Source organism: Lathyrus oleraceus, chromosome 7, assembly GCF_024323335.1.
Source record: "Lathyrus oleraceus cultivar Zhongwan6 chromosome 7, CAAS_Psat_ZW6_1.0, whole genome shotgun sequence".
Classification (NCBI taxonomy): Eukaryota; Viridiplantae; Streptophyta; class Magnoliopsida; order Fabales; family Fabaceae; genus Lathyrus; species Lathyrus oleraceus.
The window spans coordinates 187,898,214-187,908,141 of NC_066585.1; the positions used below are offsets into that span (position 1 = coordinate 187,898,214).

The 9,928-nt window shown below is 40.6% G+C and overlaps 1 non-coding gene across 1 annotated transcript; it reads right to left on the bottom strand.

Moving 5' to 3' along the window:
* Window positions 1-1,215: 1,215 nt before the first annotated feature.
* LOC127108592 (small nucleolar RNA R71) lies at window positions 1,216-1,322 on the bottom strand. Its single transcript, XR_007796118.1, has one exon. It is a non-coding gene; the product is annotated as a small nucleolar RNA R71 (small nucleolar RNA).
* Window positions 1,323-9,928: the final 8,606 nt, after the last annotated feature.

Below are 9,928 nucleotides of genomic sequence, written 5' to 3' on the forward strand. Positions count from 1 at the left end.
TTCTAATCTTTTTCAAAAAGTATTTTTAAAGATTGAATGTGAGGACGAGAGTTAAGCATTTGAATTTAATTATATAACCTAAGTCAACAGAGCGAGAGTTTGAGATAAGGGTGTTTAAACGATTAGTGTTTTCTTAAAAAGAGTTTCTACGGATTCTATTGTTTTCAAAAAGTGGTTTTTGACTTAACTAATAAGTGACAGCTACGTTAATATAAAATCATAGTTTATTCAACAGAGCGAGAGTTTGAGATAAGACTTTGAATCAATAGTATCTACTGAAAAGATTTATTTTAAAAACCAAGAAACCAACGAAGATTTGATTCCCTAATTACGACGAACTACATACCGATATCCGCTTAATTGATATTTTATTTAGATCCTATTTTTAGTTTTAACTTTTCCCCAAACAATCAAAGTATCATCCGCCTTAGCTTTACGAAGTAACCTTAGAAAACGGTATATCGATTCATAAGTCCCTGTGGGATCGATATCTTTTCAAACTACGCGATAGAACTGTGCACTTGCAGTTTGTACCCCAATTCGACTCATAAAGTCGCGATCAAGTTTTTGGCGTTGTTGCCGGGGACTTTTATTTAGTCGATATCGTAACTCTTCTGTTACGCTGTAGAGACTAAGGCTTATTTTTCTTTTCTTTTCTTTCTTTCATTGATTTGTATGCCACACACTCGCTCACAAGGCGAGCCGTTCTACTTACGAATCAACGATATCGAACTATATCTCCGAGTCTTACGACGAATTCGGGAATATCGTGCTGCAAACAATCTCCCTCCTGTCGAACTTCCTGATTTCAAAAATATTTTCCCTTCGATACCCGAGATGGCAGAACCAGCTCGTGCTCTTCGAGATTACGCCGCTCCATCGCAAGATGAGCCGCATTCGAATATTGCTCCACCCGCAATCGAAGCAAACAACTTTGAACTTAAACCTTCACTATTGCAGGCAGTGCAACAGAACCAATTCTCTGGAAATCCTACCGAGGATCCAAACCTTCATTTATCCGTATTTGTCCAATACGCTGATACTGTTAAAGCTAATGGTGTCACTTCAGAGGCAATTCGACTTCGTCTTTTTCCTTTCTCGTTAAGAGATAGCGCTAGAAGATGGCTTCAATCTCTTCCTTCCAACTCAGTTACCACATGGAACGAGTTGAAGAAAGTTTTTCTTGCCCGATATTTTCCGCCGAGCAAAACAGCTATGTTAAGAGCCCAGATAAATGGATTTAAACAGAAAGATAACGAGTCTCTCTTCGAAGCATGGGAAAGATGCAAAGACATGATGAGACTTTGTCCACACCATGGTTTAGAGGACTGGTTAGTAATTCATACCTTCTATAATGGTCTCCTGTACAACACAAGGTTAACAATAGACGCCGCCGCAGGTGGTGCACTAATGAACAAACCTTATGCTGATGCTTACCAACTTATCGAAAGCATGGCTCAAAACCACTATCAGTGGGGAAGCGAACGAACAATGGTAGAAAAACCTCAAACGAAAACTGGCATGTACGAGATAAGTAACCTTGATCATGTTAATGCAAAAGTGGATGCTCTGGTCCAGAAAATTGAAAGTTTAAATGTATCACCTCCAGCCACCGTGGTAGCCATAACTCAGAATTGCGAAGTCTGTGGAATCCAAGGTCACACTCCTGCAGATTGTCAACTCCTAACAGGAATCCAAGCGGAGCAAGTAAACTATGCTCAAGGAAGCCCCTACTCGCATACCTATAACTCAAATTGGAAGAATCATCCCAATTTTTCATATAATAGTAATAATGCTTTATACGCACCTGGACAATCTCCAAATCAAGCCCCAGCTATACCTCCAGGATATCAGAAGCCGATCCCATCTACACCTAACAATAACGCCCCTAGGAAATCCAACTTGGAAATCATGATGGAAAACTTTATAGCCTCTCAACAGCAAACCAATAAAGATTTCCTAAACCAGAATGTACACACTGGCGAACAAATTAAACAACTAGCAAGTAAAGTAGATGCCCTGGCTACCCATAACAAAATGCTGGAAACGCAAATATCACAAGTAGCTCAACAACAAGCGCCTACTGCTGCCCCAACTGGTACATTTCCTGGCCAACCCCAACCTAACCCAAGAAGCCACGCTCATGCAATTATACTGAGAAGTGGAACGGAAGTGGAAGGACCGTCTGACCCAAGGATAGAAAACCAAAACTCTAAAAAGTCAACTGAGGAGGAAAGTGAACCTAAGGAAAAGGAAGAGAGTAATAAGGAAACCGTAGAAAAGAAGGAACCTTATGTACCTCCACCACCCTATAAACTACCTATCACTTACCCTCAAAGGCTTATTAAAACCAAAGATGCGGGCCAATTCAAAAAATTTGTTGACCTACTAAAACAATTAAACGTCACAATTCCGTTTACAGAAGCTATTACGCAGATGCCCTCATATGCCAAGTTCTTAAAAGAAATTCTTTCTAATAAAAGGAAACTTGAAGATAGCGAAACCGTTACACTCACCGCTGAATGTAGCGCTATAATCCAGAATATGCCTCCTAAACTTAAAGACCCAGGTAGTTTCTCTATACCCTGTCACATAGGAAAATTTGTCATTGACAAAGCCTTATGCGATTTAGGAGCCGGTATTAGTGTTATGCCTTTATCCATATGCAAGAGACTTGAAATGGGAGAATTAAGACCAACTAAAATGTCTGTGCAACTAGCAGATCGTTCCGTTAGATATCCTGTAGGAATTCTTGAAAACGTTCCAGTGCGCATAGGTCAATTCTACATTCCAACTGATTTTATAATTATGGATATTAGAGAAGATGAAGTTACACCCATTATACTGGGAAGACCGTTCTTAGCAACGGCCGGTGCAATCATAGACGTAAAACGAGGACGACTCACTTTTGAAGTAGGAGAAGAGAAAATTGAGTTCATTCTTTCCCAATTTTTGAAAGCACCTGCAATAGAAGATACATGTTACTTCATGGATATCATCGATGAATGCATAAAAGAAACAGAGTTAGAAAAAGACAAATCATCTGACTATCTTGTAGAAGACAAACTTAACCAATGTTTAGCAATAACACCGGACCCTACGCAATGCCTTAAGAAACCAACCCTAGACCTGAAAACACTTCCCAAAAATCTGAGATATGAATTCCTAGACTTAGAACTTGAACGACCAGTGATAGTTAATGCAGACCTAGGAAGACTCGAAACAGAAAAACTCCTGCATATCTTAAGAAAATATCCAACCGCACTAGGATACAACATCACCGATCTTAAAGGAATAAGTCCTTCTATCTGTATGCACCGCATCATGCTAGAAGAAGACTGTAAAACTTCTAGAGAACACCAGAGGAGACTAAACCCGATCCTGAGTGAGGTAGTGAAGAAGGAAATAACCAAGTTATTAGAGGCAGGTATCATATATCCTATATCTGATAGCAAATGGGTTAGTCCTGTACACGTAGTACCAAAGAAAGGAGGTGTAACAGTCATTGAAAATGAAAAAGGAGAAACTATAACCAAACGAATCGAATCGGGATGGAGAATGTGCATTGACTATAGGAAACTAAACAAAGCAACCCGAAAAGATCATTTCCCTTTACCATTCATTGACCAGATGTTAGAACGATTAGCAAAACATTCTCATTTCTGCTATCTAGACGGTTACTCAGGTTTCTTTCAAATACCGATTCACCCTGATGACCAAGAAAAGACAACATTCACGTGTCCTTTTGGTACCTTCGCTTATAGACGAATGCCGTTTGGCTTGTGTAATGCTCCTGCAACCTTCCAAAGATGCATGATGGCAATATTCGCCGATTTTCTCGAAAACATCATGGAAGTATTTATGGATGACTTTTCCGTATGCGGACAAAGCTTTGAAGAATGCCTTGAAAACCTAGAAAGAGTTCTAGAGCGATGTGTAAAAGTAAACCTAGTACTTAATTGGGAAAAATGTCACTTTATGGTACAAGAAGGAATTGTTTTAGGACACATCATCTCGAACAGAGGAATTGAAGTAGACAAAGCCAAAATAGAGGTAATCGAAAACCTTCAACCCCCGAAAACTGTGAGAGAAGTACGAAGCTTCTTAGGACATGCTGGTTTTTACCGACGATTCATTAAAGACTTCTCTAAAATAACTAAACCTTTAACCGGGCTATTAATGAAAGATGTTGAATTCATATTCGACAATAAATGTTTAGAAGCATTTCAAACGCTTAAACAAGCACTGATCTCCGCACCCATAATGCAGACACCAGATTGGAATGAACCATTCGAAATAATGTGTGATGCCAGTGATTACGCTGTAGGTGCTGTTTTAGGACAACGAAGGGATAAAAAGCTTCACGTTATATATTACGCAAGTAGAACTCTAGATGAAGCACAAATAAATTAGGCCACAACCGAGAAAGAACTTCTAGCAGTAGTGTTTGCGCTAGATAAATTTCGTTCTTACTTGGTCGGAGCCAAAATAATCATCTACACTGACCACGCTGCTATCAAATACCTCTTAACAAAAAAGGATGCTAAACCTAGACTCCTAAGGTGGATCCTGTTGCTACAAGAGTTCGATTTGGAAATCAAAGACAAGAAAGGAACTAAAAACGTAGTAGCAGATCACCTCTCGAGACTTGAGAACCTTGAACCGGAAAGAACATCAATTAACGATGATTTCTCGTACGATAAGCTTATAGCTACTTTGGAAGAAAATAACGCTGATAAACAGGTAGAAACCACCTTAGCTATATCTGTTACACCGTGGTACGCTGACCTCGTCAATTATTTAGCTGCCGGAATAGTTCCACCTACTTTATCCTACCAGCAGAAGAAATGATTCTTCTATGACATAAAACACTATTACTGGGATGACCCCTTACTTTTCAAAAGAGGCCCCGATGGTATTTTCCGTCGGTGTATACCCGAGGAAGAGGTAGAAAATATAATCCAACACTGTCACTCCGCTCCTTATGGTGGACATGCAAGTACATCCAAGACCTGCTCTAAAATCCTACAAGCCGGTTTTTATTGGCCAAATATATGGAAGGATGTACATGCAGCTATTAAGAAATGTGACAGATGTCAACGCACAGGAAACATATCTAGACGTGACGAGATGCCACAAAAGGGCGTTTTGGAAGTAGAGATTTTCGACGTGTGGGGAATAGACTTCATGGGACCTTTTCCATCCTCTTTCGGTAACAAATACATACTCGTGGCAGTTGACTACGTATCGAAATGGATTGAAGCTATAGCTTCTCCAACAAACGACACACGAGTAGTAACTAGACTCTTTAAGAATATAATATTTCCAAGGTTTGGTGTCCCAAGAATAGTAGTCAGTGATGGTGGATCGCATTTCATATCCAAGGTACTCGAAAAACTACTACTTAAGTACGGCGTAAGACATAGAGTAGCGACACCTTACCACCCTCAAACCAGTGGGCAAGTGGAAGTGTCTAACAGAGAAATCAAACAGATACTAGAGAAAACAGTCGCCACTTCTAGGTAAGACTGGTCATTGAAATTACCAGAAGCTTTATGGGCTTACCGAACTGCTTACAAAACTCCCATAGGGACAACCCCATTTAAGCTCATTTATGGAAAATCCTGTCACCTCCCGGTAGAATTAGAACATAAAGCCTATTGGGCTATTAAAAATCTAAATTTAAACTATAAAGCCGCCGGCGAAAAGAGAATCCTTGATATAAGCGAATTAGAGGAACTCAGAAGAGACGCTTACGAGAATGCCAGAATCTACAAAGAAAGAACAAAAAAATGGCATGACAAGCGCATATCAAGGAAAATCTTCAAACAAGGCGATACAGTCCTTTTATTTAACTCTAGGCTAAAGTTATTCCCGGGAAAACTACGATCTAGATGGTCAGGTCCTTTTCAAATCACCAATGTTTTTCCCAGTGGAGCGGTAGAAATTAAAGGCAAATCTATGGAACCATTTACCGTAAACGGGCAACGTCTAAAACATTATCACTATGCAGAAAACAATGAAGATTCGCAAGTCTTACACTTAGATGAAATGCCTCCAGAACTTATAGATTATAATTGATAGTTTTTATGTCGAGCTTGCGACATTAAACAAAGCGCTTAGTGGGAGACAACCCACCAATATTTATATGTTCATTTCTTCCTTAATTATTCTTTTAAATTTTATTTAGTATTCTTTCTTAATTTATTTTAATTTATTAAAAACCCTTTTTCCTCTTCTTTCGGCATTTGGCCAAATCCTGACTAAAACTCTTGTTTTTCTTTTCTCTAGCTAACACTAACCTGATGGGACAAATTGATCGTATGGGTATCAAATTCAGAGGAACAGCTCAGAAACAAAAGTTTGAGGAACTAGCCACGAGAGAGATGCTACCTAGCCTGTATGCTGATGACTGGGCAATGACTGCCCTTGGACTAAGACAAAGTGTCCTGTATTTGTTGAATCAGATTGGGTGGGAAACCTCTCCTATCCGTAGACATTTCTTCACTTACCGGAGACTAACACTAGAATTCCTTAGTTCCCTGATCTACCTACCCAGCCATGGAAAAGGAATAAGCAGAGGTTTCATCCAGTTCAGAATGTTTAACATGGAGTACCAATTTAATATTCAAGACTTTACCAACCTTTTAGGTTTCCCTACCTCCTTTCATACATTTACAGTGAGCCAAGAAGAACTTTTTGAATATAGAGAACTTGAACACTTTTGGGGAAGCTTGACTGGAAATGACGATCCCGAGGAACATGAGTTTCTCTCCGGAAACATACATAACCCGGCCTTTCGTTATTTCCATAAGATCTTGACCCACACCTTATTTGGGAAGAAGCCAAATAATACCACAGTTTCACGTGATGAACTCTTCATCATATTTTGTGCTTCCCAGAACCGTCCAGTAAACGGTGCAACTTTTCTGCTAGCAAATTTAGACCACCTTATCCAAGATGAACGAGCACCAATTCGAATAGGCGGTTTGATAACCATGATTGGTAATGCTATCGGATTACGTCAACCTATGCTTGACTTAAGCCCTTTTTGTGGCATTACTATTATGAGTATACCCTTCCTCTTCAACACTATGTTTATAGCAAACCTAGGGTCTGACGAGTTTGAGCTTATAATTAATAACCAAGTTCTTTGCCTATTCACCATGCCCGATCCTAGGACTAGTGTTCATAACCGCAATAACTGGCTCTACAATCTGAACGAAACCCCCTCTCCTGCTAGATCCACTGAATCCATCCAGGACTATGAAATTTGTGATGACCAGATTCCTTATGCTGAATCAGACCCTCAGACACCATCTGGTTATTATGATATTGATCCTCCTCCTCAACCTGTTCAGACCGAAGAATCGGCAATACCCGACCTTAGACATCATATGCCCGGAACTGATTATAACACCGCCACCTTTATGATCTGAATGCTCCCGAAGCTACCGATCCTTCACATACAAACCCGTCTACCGACGAACTCGACGAAATGGAGCACGGTGATCATGCTCCTGCACAACAATCAGTCCCGCTCAACCCTTCCGATGATGCAGCTGGCCCATCCTCACGACGTCGTCGACGAAGAAGGCCTGCAACCAACGACGACATCATGGACGCTATTGATGGTATGCAAGCACAGAATCTCGAAATGATGCAAATGATGCGCCAAATGCAACAACAACAGGAAGCGAGGAATGCCATAACCGACCAGCGGTTCACTGATTTGCTTAGCAGGTTTGATAACTTAGAAGTACATCAACGATCACCAGGTCCAAGAACAAGAGGCGGCAAGCAGCATTAACTTTAGTTTCCTTTTCCTTTCTTTTTGTAATTCATTTCTTTTCCTTAAAACATTGGGGACAATGTTTCATTTAAGTACGGGGGGAAAACCGTGTTCTTTCTATCCTCCCTTCTTCAAGTATGTACCTTTCTTTTCATTGTTATTTCCCTTATAAAAAAAAAATATTTCTTATAATATAGATTTATTTTAAGTTAAGTCCCTAGTGTGAAAATTTTCTATTATCTATTCCCTCAAAAAATTTCATGAGCCGTAACAAATATTCAACACACTCAGTAAGTATAAAGGTTGCTTATTTTATCAAACTTGAGAAATATTAAGACTAAAACTATTACCGCCCCGACACTCTTAACAAACCTCAACATGTTAGATCAGGATAAGTACCTATTATACCAATCCCTTGAACTTTTAGTTTTATAGTAACCCCGAGTAGTTTATACGAGAAGTCAGCACCATCTTAATAGAAAACTACGTGGAGGGCCGATGAATATAAGTGAATGATTCCCAAAGTAACATAAAATATATATATATCAGGAAATGCACTAATTAAGTTAGGTGATCCTTACCAGATCATTTAATCTAAAGGTTGCAGATCATACAAAAGCATAATATGAAAGATCCATTATGAGTTGGTTCAGCAGGTATCTGGTGCTGAACTTGGTAGGGCGGACTACGGTCCGATCCCCCGCAATTTGCAATGGACTGAATAACGAAGTTATCCGACTTATGTACCAGAACTTCTAGCTAAAAGGGAATACCTAGCTGGCCGTTTCTTTGGAAGTACGCAAGCTTTGCACAATTCAAACACACGGGTGAGAATACCAAGATAAAGTGCAATAGAAAATTGCACTACAAAATGGACACAGCAGTCATAAAGCCAAGTAATGCATGATTATAACAAGACAAGCATAAGACAAACACAAAAAACAGCTACTGGTACGCTCGCCCCGGCCTCGCCTAGCGAAGGCTTAGCGAGGACTCGCTACGGGCTCGCTTAGCGATGTGCTAGCGAGCGTCTGCGGGTTTTGAATTTGGCAACGGCACTATCTCCGGAACTTTGAACTTTATGGCATATAGTCGCATGAATAGCATGGACAAACATTCAGGATATTCAGACATACTTAGATTCACATGTGAAATCAAGTTACATATCAAAACTTTAATCGTAATGCATCATGTATGTAAAGAATACCGATTGGAAGCGTAAAACAGTGGTGATACGCAAACCTGTGTGCAATTGCGATGTTGGATTGCGATGTTGAAGGGGACTGATCACTCTGGATGCCGGATTGAGTTGGGCAGCGGTAGCTTCGGTGCGGATGAGCTGCCTTCAGGGTTTCCTTAATCTGAATTCTCTGGGTTAGCAGGGTTTCTGCGCCAGGGTTTCCGTCCTTCTCTGTCCGTCTTGGTCTCTCCGTTTGTGTCTGTCCATTTTCGTGGCTGAAGAGATGGTATTTATAGTGGTAGTGGTGACCTAATGGGCTCAGACTGAAGCCCGAAAATTATAATATTCGCAGGCTTCGCTAGGCGAGCCTGTAGCGAAGGTTCGCTAGGCGAAGGATTTGCTCGCCTAGCGAGCATGCAGTTTATGACCTAATGGGCTCAGAATGAAGCCCAACCATTCTGGTATTCGCAAGCTTCGCTAGGCGAAGGAGTTGCTCGCCTAGCGAGCCAGCTAGTTTGGGCCTCCTGTGGATTGGATCTGTTGTGAGCTGGGCTTTTGTTCCTTTAAGGTCAGTGCCTTGCAGAATAAGTTGGAGTGCTCCGAGAAATGTCTTGCAAGATTAATGGGTAAATTTTGGGGTATGACAGCTGCCCCTGTTCAATATTCTTGAACCGAGAGAGTTAGGATGGCAAGTATGCCATTCGTGGTCTGGAGGTGGAAGATTATTGAACACTAGAATGCCCCAAAAATTTGCACTTGTCAATTAGTCTTGAGGGAGATGGGCTTAAAGATGCCATCCAGGAAGTTTAATGATGAGAGCTTCAGATTGTGTCGTACGTTAGACGATATTTGAAGACATGCGTGTCATACCTGGTCGTACGTTAGACCGTATGGTGAGTCATCCATTAGGCTGTCGACTTCGTTGGGGAGTCAGAGTGTGTCATACGCTGCTGGGG